Genomic DNA, 13,592 nt, shown 5'->3' with positions numbered 1-13,592 from the left:
GAGCAAACAGGTGAATCAGACTTTTAAAGAGATTCGCCCTTGGCCCTCGTCGTGGCGGGATGATTCGCTTCATTAAATTGATTGTGTTTCAATCTGGTCCGCTAATATGCGAGAGTCCGGGCCAGACGTGCTCTCGCCAGCGTATAGTTCGCTCTGGCTGCTCGCGCTGACCTACATGCCCGTCCAAAATAATCTGACACTGCCGGCAAGACCTTAACCGCGACCCCTACTGGAGCAGATCGAAGAATAAACCTTGTGTGTGGAGCCTGATGCGGCTGCAATTGCGCGGACGAGTCTCTTTCCGTCTGGCCTCCTGTTAAAATCAAGGCTTTCAGTCGACCGTACTTTTTCACCAACTATCTACTCGAAAGAACCGGTACTGATGCACCGATCGTGTATCGGGTACGTTGGCACGTCCTACGGAAGTTTGACACGCAGGGCTGAACGAACGACGTTACCACCGAACAGTGCTAGCAATGCTATTTTACGTAAAGTTTCGAGAATTTGTACGTAACGAGAATTTGAAATTTTCTAAATTTTCCGTGAAACGTTTTGGCTAAACGGAAAGCATCGGTTTGGTACAGGCGAACTAATTGAAAGTTGATGTTCCTAGAGGAATGGAAATGGAATATCTTTGGGCGAGCAAAGATTAACAACGCTTCAAGGATATCACCTCGACGATGCTTCGGTGCATAAAATTGAAAGCGTTGAAGCACGTGATCGTCTCGTTTAAAAAGTAGTGACCTACACGGCCGTCCGAAATGATATGACACTGCAGGCCAGACCTTAACCGTGACCTCTGCTGGAGGAGCCCGAAGGGCAAACCTCGTCGTGAGATTTAAAACCAATTGACGAGACGCATCAGTCGTGCAAACAGCTATTTCGTACGTGATATATACAGTTTTAGGTTCTCCCTCTCCCTCTAAACGGGACCGTTCGATTTAACATCGTGGTAAATTCTTTCTTTGCTAGCGGTTGCGCGTAGATGCTTGATTAAGATACGAACGAGAACGTCGTTTTTCTTACTGTTTCCCAGTTCAATGCACTTTTATGTTAATAATCAGTCCCGCAATCGTATCGGGTGTTGCATAAGCCATTGATCGGTCGAAGGAAAGTGAGTATTAATATCGAAAAATGTTGTATTCAGAACAAGTATGTACCACGCCTATCGGCCACGCGTGTGTAATACGATGCTCGTTTAAATTCACGCTAATTTATTAACGAGAAAGTCGAGTTACTAGGCAATCATTGTTCTGACGTCCAACGACGTGACAATCGTCGCATTTACAATTCAACCTCATTTAAAAACAATTTATCATGAAATTATCGTTCCCGATAAAAGGCCTAATTTATTATCTTCTGGCTACGAGATCCAATAGGAAATAAAATAATCCGAAAAATACACTCGAAGGTAAGTGCAAATCGATCGTTAATCGCGTTTAGATAAGTTTGGTTCGAAGTCTGTCGTGATATTATCCGAGCATATCCGCGCGCCTATTCGATATTCAATGACGCGATACAAGTATCGATTCCTCCAAGTTCGGCAAGCCAGCCAAAGGAGAGGAACATCGACGGGTGTGGTCGAGGAGTGCGTACATCGATCGCCACTTTAACCTCCACGAAAGCACACGTTCCTACGAGGCGAAGGAGGGATTCGCTTGTCCTTCTACAACCGTTGGCAACAGCATCTTCAAAGCTCTTCCCTCTCTCACGAGGCTCTTCGACTACTACTCTTCTCTTACCACGCGACACACACCTGCTCTCATTACGCGCATCGTCGTTCATACGCTTCGAATCGCGTTCCTCTTCTCTCTGTGCTCTATCCGTGTCTCGATACAAATCGAAGAAGTTTGTACGCCGTGTCCGATAATCTGTCGCTCTTATCGTTAAACGAAACGTATAAATAAGAAGCACGGAGAATAGAAAAGGGAAAGGCAACGATTCGTGTTCGTCGATATCGTCGAACGTAAAACGGTGGAAACGAACGAACAAGAACCGGAGAGTAGACTTGGCACGAGTGCAAAGGGCGAGGCTGAAAAGGGTCGAGCGGCTAAGCGAGAGACGCAGAAGCTGTCTGCGTCCGCAGAAGCCGGTAGGACAAGGGCGTAGTAGCGTTCAGCGTGGCAGTGGAACAACGTGACGCTACGACGTAGTAGGATAAGGTCGAAGGAGGTGTACGCAAAGCGTGCACACGCACGACACAGAGGGGCGAGAGGGTCTAGGGCGAGGGCGAGGGTGAAGGCAAGAGCGAGAGCGAGAGCAACGCAGCAGCAACGACGACGAGGTCGTCGAAATTAATGCGGGGAATCCGGTGAACGGGTGGATCGGGTTGCCCATCGTGGCTCGTTTTGAGTTTTTTAGTTCTCGAATTTAATCCAAGAATGGGGGAGAATGGGGGACATTGAAAGCGGTGGATCTCGTCTAGACGGTCGGTGACGTCATGAGACAAGGTCGACTGTCGCTCTATCCACGGCGCAGCACCGCTTTTCTATATACACGCCTATATCCTTCCTCCTCTTCGCGTTTCGCTGTCCCGGTCTCCCTCGCCCCCTAGCCAGTTCTTTTCGTTCTTCCTTTTCGTCTTGTTTCTCCCTTGCTCTTCCTGCCAGAAGGGTGGCGTAGCAGCCTTTTACATCTTTCCACTGAACGCTAGCTGGAGGACCAGTCGGACTAGGAATCGGTCTGATCTTGTGATCGATGTGCCTCGCTGGGGATGTTCCCCGTCTACGAGAGCTTTTATTCCGTCTTAGAGAGCGACGCGAGCGAGCGAGCTCGTTCTTCCTCTAAAAGTACGCTTTTCTATAGAGATAGATTTGGCGATTATAGAAATAATATTTCAAATCGTTGCACTTTTATTTCGTCGTTGGATTTTAATCGTCCGAGTATGTATATCGTAATAAGTTTCTTCGTGACGTTATCAACCACTGTGAAATCTCCGACCGCCCTTTTCGTGTCGTGTCGGAGGTTAAACAGTATTCTCGGAGCTTTATAGCGTATTCGCTGGAATTCAGCTTAAAATACCCTGCGACGATTAAGATTCCATCCGAAATTCCCCTGAGACGCATTCGTTTCCCGCGTTTTCTGTCACCAGCCAAGGCCGCTCTATCTCGTCCGGAAATCAGTAGCCCTGGTTTGGACTTTGGTCAAGATGGACGACATTGACGTTAAGATCTCGTGGCTCTCTCTTTCTCTCTCTCTCTATCCCCTGCCCCCTCACTCCTTCTCACTCTTTCTCTCTCTGCGGCCACGGCTCCGACCGAATAATATCTGAATTCCTTACGTCGAGGCATAGCCAATCGGCCTCATCAATAATTCAGCGAGTTCGACCGACCGAGAAATTCGAAAACAAGGCGAAAACAGCCGGCCAACCGCGTCACGCTACAGGCTCTGTCACAAGTTCGCTACCTAACGATTTGTCGACAACCGCGTAAAACAGCTTTAATCCTTGCACGATTCCTCGGCCTCTTTCGCTCTTTCGTCCAGTTGTTTGTTCTTTCCGGCCGCCTCTTGGCCGAGGGTACTCGAATCTCTCGAAAGTCGGCGCTCCGCCATCGGAATACTCGTTAGAATGGGAAATTCAATTTGCCAAGCGTCTCCTTTAATTCGCGTCTATGAAGTTTTAGTCGAACAACTTTATCGATAGAGGTACGACACTTTGTCGTCGAGACGTCGAGAAGGTTTTCTCGCTTCTCGACCGATATCCGGCCGATTCTTGGCGCAGCCTATAGGCGAGGAGAGCTATCTGGGTCTCGTCGTGCCTTTACAAATCACACCAGACGCGTTACCTAACCGCAGCCTATCGGCATACGATTGAATTTCGATTTTTCTCGCTCGATCGACAACAATGATTTCAACAACGGATATTATAGCGCGGCACACGGTAAAAACAGCGGGGCTGCCTTTCGAAACGGGGTCGATCGAATTTTGTCTATTCAATCTGTTTCGGTGTCTGCGACGAAACGTCCAGCGACGTCCGATACGTACAACGGCAAACTTTCATACATTTAAATGTAGCCGACAGGATGCACATTTCAATGTCGAATTAAGGTTAAATTCTAATTGTAAGCAGCGTGGAGGAACGGCGCGGGAGGAGTTCCTGAACAGAGGATACATTCACGGAGAGAACGGCACAATTTCACAGATGGATCCTAACACTTTCCGTAGCAATTTCCTAAATGGAAAATTTAAACACGATAAAATCATAAATGTGTCGTTTGCGTGCGTTTACTGTTAATCGGATGGCACGACACTGAGAGTTGGAGAACGAAGCGAGTGGAAGGTAGAGATTCCAATCCAGTTTCAACGATGCAGAATGGCGAGCGACGGCTAATTTACTAATTCAGGCATAATTGCCTTCTCGGAAGGGAGAAACGTATACATCGAGCCAGGGTCAGTGGTACACCCTGCGTTGTACGTAAAGGTCGCGGTAATTAAGGGCGATTCTGCAATGTCTGCGATGCAAATCTTGCGCCCAGCATCGTTCAAGGGGACTGGTAATTCATGGATCATTTCGTACGGTTGTTTGCACGAATTTACGACACGACTTTGAATCATACGCGTTGCCATTGAAACTCGCCTAACAGCAATCCAATCTTTTCGTCTGTTTGTCGATTAGTCGGGGCACGCTTTAAACGGGGGAATTTATTGGAAGAGGCAACGGGAATGGAAGTTGATCAAAGAGTGTCGGGAGAGTCGATTCGCGTGCGATAGCCTTCGAGTAAACGATCGGATCACGATCTCAGCTCAGGCGGCTCTGATCCTCTGATCAGCTTCGTTTGCACTCTGATGAATAAGTTAATCGGGTTAATCCATATGTGCCATTAAACGTTACGGACGCTTAATCACTTCCGCGTAGCGGGGTCACTGATCTTCCTCGTTCCCCGGCTAGCGTTCCACGGGCTAACGCTATTGTGCCGTTTACAGATTACACAGATGGAATATGTTTCGTAATTTCTGTCTGCGCGCGAGCGTGAGACTAGCCGCGTTAGATTGGATCTAATTTTCCAATAGACCGTAAGCAGCGTCGTAAGCGTTGATATTACGAACCGTGTGAGGCCCGGGTCCGTCGCTTGCACGGAATTCACGTCGAGCTGACTCTCTCGACAGATTCTATCGGTGGCTTGTTGATTTACGTCCGCTAATGTCCACGTTTGATTAACCTTCTTGCGCTTGAAGCCTAAGCAAACCCACAGATCGCTCTTGCGGCTGGCTGTGTTTCCAGACGGCGCTATACGTCGTACACCTGGAGAATCGAGTGTGTTCCGTGACACGTTACGGTATTCTCTGAATCGATCGATCGCGGTTACGGCGTCGTTAAATTCTGGACGATTAGCAGCGATAGGCTCAGAATGCTGCACGGACCCTTCGGTTCGAGCTGGGAACGATAACGTATCGCTGTGCGATGTAAGGACGGAGAATATCGATGGGACGAGACAGAGTTAGAGGCGTGAAACGCGCTCGCATCGATATCTGGGCCACAATGTCTCGTTTCCCAATGAAGTCGTTGGGTCCGACCGATCCGGCTGATGACGATTCATCGTGATCGCTCGTTGGTTCAACGCACTTGGCGGACAAATAACGCGAGCGGGAGCAATCGACACGGCGGATAGAGACTGGTATCTTATTAACGCGGATAAACACCTCGTGACGCGTTAAATTTCGGGCAAACGGCGCGTTGAAAATCGTCGCCTCCGGTTACGCAAGGAAATTATCGGCGGAAATATGCCGAATGGAAAATGATTCAGCATGCTTTACGGTAATTAACATCGGTTTTGTTGCGTCACGATATTAGCGGGTCAGAAAGTTTTACGTTCGGCTTACAGTTTCGGCTTGTTCTCGTAATCAGGCAATGAAGATAACAGGCAAACAAGTTCACGAATTCACGAGCGATTTCGACACACAGGGCTTTTGTAAATATCTCGGAGAGCATCTTACCCGTGTTCATTTGAAAATCATTTGGCTGACCGCAATGTGAATTATGCGCAGCGAAACGGCAAATGAATTCGTTTGAATTGTTGATAAGGTGACGCAAGTATGGCAAACGACGCGCTGCTGCTGCTGTGACTATCGCAGATAAGAATCTGAGCTCTCTTATCGCTACTTATGCACACATATTTCGAGCTGCAGTTCGATACAAAAATACCACATGCACGTCCGGAATATTTACCTTTGACCACGATACTTTCCCGCTACCTATAATCGCTGTTTATCTTTTGTTCCTTCGTTTCGTCGGTATATTTTTGCTGTTTAAAAAAAAACGAAATCTTAAAATATTCGATTTTTTTTTCAAATTAAAAAAATTAAACACAGATAATTGTTATTTGCGCAACTGAATGCGAGTACAGTTCATCGGTGTTTATCTATAGATAGATACAGAATTAAAGGAGAAAAGGAGCAGACGGAGAAAGTTTTTTGCGGAGAAGCTAACGTTTCGTAGAATCAAGTCTGACAGACGATTATCGTTTTTTATCGGAGGAATTTTTCGCAGCGAAGGTCAAATACACGTAGAATCGCGAAAAATCAAGCAGCTACGCGGTATCGTATTCTTTTTTTAGCAGCGACGTAAGGAAGCAGAGGGTGAAGAGGCGTACGGATCTTCGATGACCGACTAAATTATCGGCAATCGTTTAAATTGGAGTATTGCAACGGCGATAAGCGTGTTACGCTTGTGAAACACAGCGCGACGTGTTGCAAAATACGAGGAGAAGGAGACAGTCGCTACGGTGTAGGAGAGATAGCGTGCGCGATGATACGTAAACATTATCGAGTCCAAAGTATTTTCGCCAGCGTAAAAATAGTTGGTGTGCATGCGTTGATGGCCGGCATGACGGGTCGTTCGATCGGCAGACATAATTGCCTGTGTCGCGTGTGCTTAATCGTTTTCATACTGGCCCAATGAACGTTCGTCTAGGTCTACGATATCGTTCCTATCGATAAACAAATTAATTGTACGAGACGTGTACTCAACTAATCTAAATAGAAGACAGTAGCACATTTTCGCCCTTGCATCGTTCAGTTTCGTCGTGGTAGTACCTACATCGTCGTCAGATAAGCCCCGACTGATGCATCTTACATTAGAAAGAATACTTGTTCGTCATTGCATTCGATGTATGTACAACACTTACTATCTATCTACTCGTCAAGATCGTACGTCGTTGCACTTTGCCATTCCTCAAGTATCCGACATCACGTTGTTCTTCAAATATGAGAAAGTGCAGAAATATTCGCGATAACGAAAACAAGAAGAAAAAGAAAAAGAAAAAATAAAAGAAGAGAGATATGTTCCTGTACAACAACGAGCGAGAAAAATTACGAACCTTCGACGAGTGCAATGAAGACAAGTGGACGACGAGACGATGTTGCAGGCCGCTCGGTACAATATGTGGGCCAGACAATAATAATTGTTCGACATTTCCTGGTATATTATACTGCGTGTAATTGATACAGAGGAGCCGCCATTAATTCTCCCGCTGTTGCTGCTTACTATCTTTAGCAGACGTTCCTCTCTGACTGCCTGTCCGTTGCATAAATTTTCATTTACAAAAATTCCTCTCATCCGTCCTGCTTTTCCCCGAACGAACTCGGGTCGATCCAGTTAATCCGATTCTTTCAATGTCGATCGATCGAACTCTCGAAACGGCTGTAAGGATTGCGGTGTAGACAGTCTCGCAGCCCTTTCACTTGTCGGAGAACGTGACTACCCTTACTACAGATATACCTACATACATCGATTCTTATAGAAGGTATCAAGGTCGCGTTATCCTGACGAAGGTCAATCTCCATTCGCTACGGAACGCAGAGCGTAGCCCTTTCATTTATGTTAATAGGATTCACGTGCAAGTAATCGTTAAAAACGTGGTCCGCCTTCCTCTGAGACCTAGATATTTGGAATTTTTTTTTAACGGTGCATTATAACCAATGACGCTTGCACGTGATACGTGAGACCATTGGAGAACACGCGTCGATACACGAACAACGAGATCATTAAACAGTAACAGTGGGAAAGTTCTTAGGATCGGTAGCGCGCATTATCTGTTCTCCAGCGATGTTCTGAGCTATCCTAATAAAAAAGAAATAAAATTGGAATTTAATTAGATTATCGAGTCGTTGCTCGACATGAAATGTTACTTGAAAGAAAAATTGTGACGATCGTGTTTATAACGTTTGCGCAAGTTATCATCAACTTGTACTAAATATCAATAGGTATTTTAATACGTATGGCCGGCGGCGTACATACTAATTACACGGATTCCACGAGAAAAATCGGGGAAAGGTTGGATGAAGAAGACTGGTTCCCCTAGGAGCGAAAGTTGACTCGTGCAACTCGATATTCGGCCGTCCAGTCGTTCCACTAGGATCCACCGTGTTCCGTTCCTCGGTCTATAGAAGATTCTGTCGACGGTATTCGTATAACGGTACCGTCGGGTTCTCGCACGTCGTGTCGCGTCGCGTCGCGACGCATACCTGCCGCCGCCGTTGAATCGAGCCGAGGCCTCGGCTGTATCGAGCAGAGACCTATGTATATATGCATGTACGTGTTGTGTGTTACGTCGACGCATGTTGCTAGCGTTACGTGCGCCGGGATGCACGTATACATGTACGAACGCATTTTGCCGCGGCGAGACGAGCTGAATGCCAATCGGCACGCGAACCATCGTGCTCGATGCGCGAAAGAACGAAAGAGAGGAACAGAGAGAAAGCAGGAGAGGAAGAGAGATAAAAAGAGGCTCGTAAACTTATGTTCGTTTTATTACGAATATTTTGACTCGCTCGGGGACCACGGCTTGGGCATGTGTTATCATTTGTTGCTGTTGTCGTCTACATCGTTGAGTGCGTTAGAACGAACAACGAACGAGCGTGAATTTTTTCCCCATAAATTGTTTTAACGGTAAATTTGTCGTTTCATTATCTATATGGGAAGTAAAATGTCATCGAGTGAAACGATCGAATAGGATCGGACGCGTTATCGGTAAGGTCCAAAGTAATTTCCGTGTTGTCCGTATGGGTCGCGCAACGCTCGCTTCTTCGTGATCGTTAACACGTGGTCCCGTGGTTTAATCGGCGCGCACGCCGAACGTATTCTCCGTGCACCGAAAGCTACCATTCGTATGGTTTATAACGAGTCGCATTCGTGTCTCGGGCGCGTACGATATTCGTTCGCAAGAGGAACTCGTCGCGGATGCTGTAGCAATGGACCATTGATGGCGTCACGGTGTAGAAAGGAGCAAAAGTTTCTCGGCCGAGAGAACATGCTCGGTTCGGAGCGCTTTTTGCAGCTTGATTTTCCAGTTTCTCGCGGAAGAGAAAAATCAAAGGCAATTTCAAACCGCTGGAACGCCGGGCTATACTTTGTTCGCGTGTTATCCGCGAGCCGATTGAAACAATTCGCAGGTGCGAACGACGATCGAGCGTCTTGATCGAACAGCGTGTAGTACAAGTATCGGAAAGATAATACATTTAAAGCTGAGATCGTATTCGCCACGATTAAAATCACGCCGGCTGGTATACGTCGGTCGTAAGGCGTCGAACGTTTCTATTCATCGAGGGTGTGTACGATGGAAGTTGCAGTTTCATTCGAGCACGATACAAGTACCGGTACAATATCCGTTTAGATAGCGATCGAAAAAAGTCGTTGCTCTTAATTATACGACGATTAAAATTGTATAATCGTGGCGTACGATCGATCAAAGATCCGAGAAACGGCTAACGCTTTGGCATTTAGGTGTTTTACTTTGGAAACGTTGGAAGTGTAACGTCGTTCAACGACGCTGTTAACTGTTCCGGTCGTCGAATGTTCGTGACATTAGAACTATCAAATTTGTGAAAACGACAGATTTCAGATTTTCATATCTGTAATTGCTAAAATTATACAGCTTTTGATAAAATTAATGCTGTCTTTTGCAGAGATACTCGTTTTATGTAATTATAATCGTTTATTTATGATATATTCAAGTACATATTGTAGACTGGCAGCTCTAGTATTGATGTGACAAAAATACAAAAATTAAAATTTTCGGATATACGCAACTCGAGGAGATCCAGTTGCTCACGAAAACGAGCAAGTTTTTTTCGGCATTTCCCAGCGTTTATTGATACGCTCGACGGCTCGAGTACAACCTTAATTAATTTCAACTTATTTCACCGAGGCGGGGCAGAGTCTCGTTACGGCAGATGTTACGTAAGGCAGTGGAATCCAAACTCGAATTTACACGGAAAGTCCCGGGCAACGGAGGCAGCCAACGCGGTTCTTGCGGTTTGAAAAATACCGCAAAGGACAATATCGGCGATTACGAGTGGAACAGCAGGCCGATTGGGCACACAAATCGAAATTGATTTCCATTACCGTACTATCGGAAGTAATTTGATCGTATCTAGGAAGTCGCCTTGCCTTTTCCTTTCCACTTTCTACGAGAACTTTCATCCTACCTTTGTGCCTCTGCAACAATGTAATACTTTGCTGTTCCTTCGATTTCAGAAAGGAAAGACGAATGTCAAGTCACGATCGAAAGGAATTCCGCTCTACGACTAGATCGGGGAATTTTCTATCCCTTAGACGGTCATGGTCATGGTTGCATAGTCAGAATTCGCGGGTAAACTCTGAAAAGCTACGATGTCCACAGCGATGAGCATAAACATGGAAGTTGCGCGAGCCTCGGTCAACTTCAACGCGATGCTATGATCAGCATTACGACTACACAGTACTTTCACTCGAATTCTCGGGTTTTTTTCGCGCCGGGTTTCTGTATACGAAACAGGATAGAGAGAGAGAGAGAGAGAGAGAGAGAGAAAGACTAGTGTATCGTTCCGTTAAAACACTCGGCACGATAGATTTCCGTGGGCAAAACAGTTAAAGGAGGCCGCGCAAAAACGCAGCAGCGTTGGCAGCCATTGAAAAAGGGGGCAGGATCGAGCGGAGCGATCGAGCAGCTGCCAGGATTCGGATCCCGATCCTCCGAAGGGCCGCGTAAACGCGCATCAGGGACTCATTCCCTCGTCCGAGATTCGTCTGGAACGCAGAAAGAGGGGTGGGTAAGTAGGGTGAGAACGATGATCGCAGAGGGGATGGGTGGCCGTGTGGAACAGCAGTCTGGCCAGTTGATTACGATGCCGAAACGAGTGGCGGGCCATCTCTCCAACCAGTTTCGGACAGTGTCTTCGGGTCGAACGAGGCCTGTGTAGTTTGGTGGAGAGACGCCAGGCTTCTTTGGCCGCTGCTCGTCGGACGAAGACCGATAGAAACGAGGGGGAAAAGGTAAGAAAGGAAGAAGGAAAGAAAACGTGGACGAAGAAGAGACTCAGAACGAAGTAGAGTGAGAGAAGCAGAGAGAGCAGCAGCAACAGCAGCGGCAGCGGCAGCGGCAGCAGCAGCAGCAGCGAGCAGCCAGCAGCGCAAGAAGAGACGGAGGAGGCGACAGCCGAGCTTAAGTTTCGGTTTCGTTCGTTTCGCGCCTGCTCCGCGTCGAACGGGAGCCGAGAGTGAGCGCGGCGGAGAGAGAGAACCGGCGTACGAGAGAGCGAGAAGAGCTGCACCATCGGAGTAACAGAGAGAACGAGAGAGAGAGGCGTCGTCCGAGCGAACGAGACGCAGCAAGCTGGCAGAAGGAGAGAATCGGAGAGATAGGAAAATGGGATAGGAAGAAGAGAGAAGGAAAAGCGATTGGTGGCGGTGGAGGCGGCAGGAGGGCGAAGAGAGGACGAGTGCAACGCGCGAGTGAGAGACAGAACGCGGCAGCCAGGGGTTGGAGAGAGAGAGAGAGAGAGAGAGAGAGGCGGCAGTCGAGGCGAACAGACTTCGCCGGCGCTCTGCTCCCAATAACGACTCTCGCCCTCGGTCAGTCGCGCGCGAACCGCGGAGCCGCGAGCATCTCTCCGTTTCTCTCTCGCTCTGCTCTCGGCAGGATACCTACGTTTCGAGCCGCGTGCACGTGCGAACCCGGGGGACGCGAGAGCGTAACGGAGCGAGGGATCGAGTCGAACGTGTACACAGGGGGCTTACTCGAGTCCGGTCACCGCTCGAACGAATCACGCTGCTCGCGGATTCCTGATCTAAAGAGCGACAGGTGAACGAAAATCTGGCAGGCTCGACCAGCATTGTCCGCACGTTTCGCACGATTGTACGCCGTTCAGAGAGACATGTCGGTGCTTACGGGGAATCGCAGCTAGAAGGTAATTAAAACGATAGCAAGGGCTAGACGATACAGCGAAGGGAAGGAAGATGGAACGGTCCGTTTGCGAATGTTCAGCCACGTAGGACATTGACTGACTTGCGCGAGATTCTCGAGGGAAGATCGGTGCTACATCGAATCGAAGAAGCTTGTGGCGAGGGTGAAAAGGGACGGATAAAGACTGTCTGGACAGGGACTGGATCCCGGGGGAGTCTGCCGTCGAGGAGAAGAAACAACTTGGTTTTCGGGGTTATCTCATGGTGGGATTGTCGCGGTATCGACGTGGTAATCGCGGCGCGAGTGGTGCTCGCTGCATCCGGAGATACAGGCAGCTGGTGATCGAGTGAGAGAAGAGAAGAGCGGAAAGCGGTCGCACAAAGTGACAAGCGGCAGCGAGCGCGTGGTATATAAAAGTGCGAACTGGTGGAGCGCGCGCGCGAGCGCGACCGAGCGAGTTACCGGGCGGTTCGAGGCTGCCAGTGGCCCGCGGACCAAGAAGAAGAAGAGGAAGAAGAAGAAGAAGAAGAAGAGGTTGAAACAGAGGAAGACGGAGAGGAAGAGGAAGAGGAAGGGTGGGAGAGGTGCACACACCATAGAGGACAACGCTGTTGCTATTTTCGAGCCCGCCAAATATCTCGACGCACGGTGCTGCTCGGTGCTGTCTGCGCTGGCCCTGCTACGCTCTTTCTTCGGCCCCGTCCACGTTCCTCCAAAGCGCAGCGATTCTGCGCCGATGACGCATGGCCCTGACCAAACAGGGGGACAGAAAGAGAGAAAGAGAGGGAAAGAGCGTGAAAGAGAAGCCACACGCAGAGCGGGAGAAGGAGCGAGAGAACGGCGTGTATGACAGGTACGTTTCGACTTTTTGCCTTTTTGCAAAAGCGCGCCGCGATCTCTTGACCTACGACGTATCTGTGCCGTGACCGTGAGCGTTGACACATCTTTACGTGGACATTTACGCCTTTCCACCGACATGTCTCGATCATCTCTTGGCGATAATGCGCGTTGGTTCAACTCGTTCTGCCATTAGGGATGGCTGGTTTTAAGGAAGAAGACGATTCGTCAGCTGTACGGATAATCGTCGTATCTGATAGACTTTAAAGTTAGTAGCAGACTACTCGCATCTACTCGCAACGATTACGTCTATTTGCAATCGATCCGTGTTTGTCAGAGTACTAACGTTTGATCAAGCGTTTCTCGTTTTCCTTTTTTCATTTTAATAGGCGTGTTCAAAGGGGGGACACGAATCACCGAAATTTAAAAGTCGAAATACCGCGTATGCACGCCAGACTTAGAGACGAATATTATTAGCGTCTGTGGATAGTTTGCACAGCGTCCGTGTTGTTTCCAAAACACGTGTACCACGCTCTCGTTCTCTAACAAACATCTCTGTATTTCGCACTCGGTTCCTCCGTGTTATTCGTTTAA

The 13,592-nt window shown here is 48.1% G+C and overlaps 2 protein-coding genes across 3 annotated transcripts in view; one reads left to right on the top strand and one right to left on the bottom strand.

The window, feature by feature from the left end:
- LOC132906030 (uncharacterized) overlaps positions 1-13,592 on the bottom strand; it is a 171,758-nt gene that overhangs the window by 98,533 nt on the left and 59,633 nt on the right. The window lies entirely within an intron of this gene.
- The window catches only part of LOC132906027 (solute carrier organic anion transporter family member 74D), an 86,929-nt gene that overhangs the window by 19,113 nt on the left and 54,224 nt on the right, over positions 1-13,592 (top strand). The window contains exon 3 of one of the 2 annotated variants that reach the window (XM_060957858.1): positions 10,475-13,014. The exons of the other annotated variant lie outside the window; for it this stretch is intronic. The gene's annotated coding sequence lies outside the window, so the exon portion shown is untranslated. The remainder of the gene's footprint in view (positions 1-10,474; positions 13,015-13,592) is intronic. 2 annotated transcript variants of the gene reach the window in all.

The sequence above is a fragment of the Bombus pascuorum genome, chromosome 4, assembly GCF_905332965.1.
Source record: "Bombus pascuorum chromosome 4, iyBomPasc1.1, whole genome shotgun sequence".
NCBI lineage: Eukaryota > Metazoa > Arthropoda > Insecta > Hymenoptera > Apidae > Bombus > Bombus pascuorum.
Note: the sequence above shows the minus strand (reverse complement) of the source record. Positions and strands in the feature narration are given on the sequence as shown.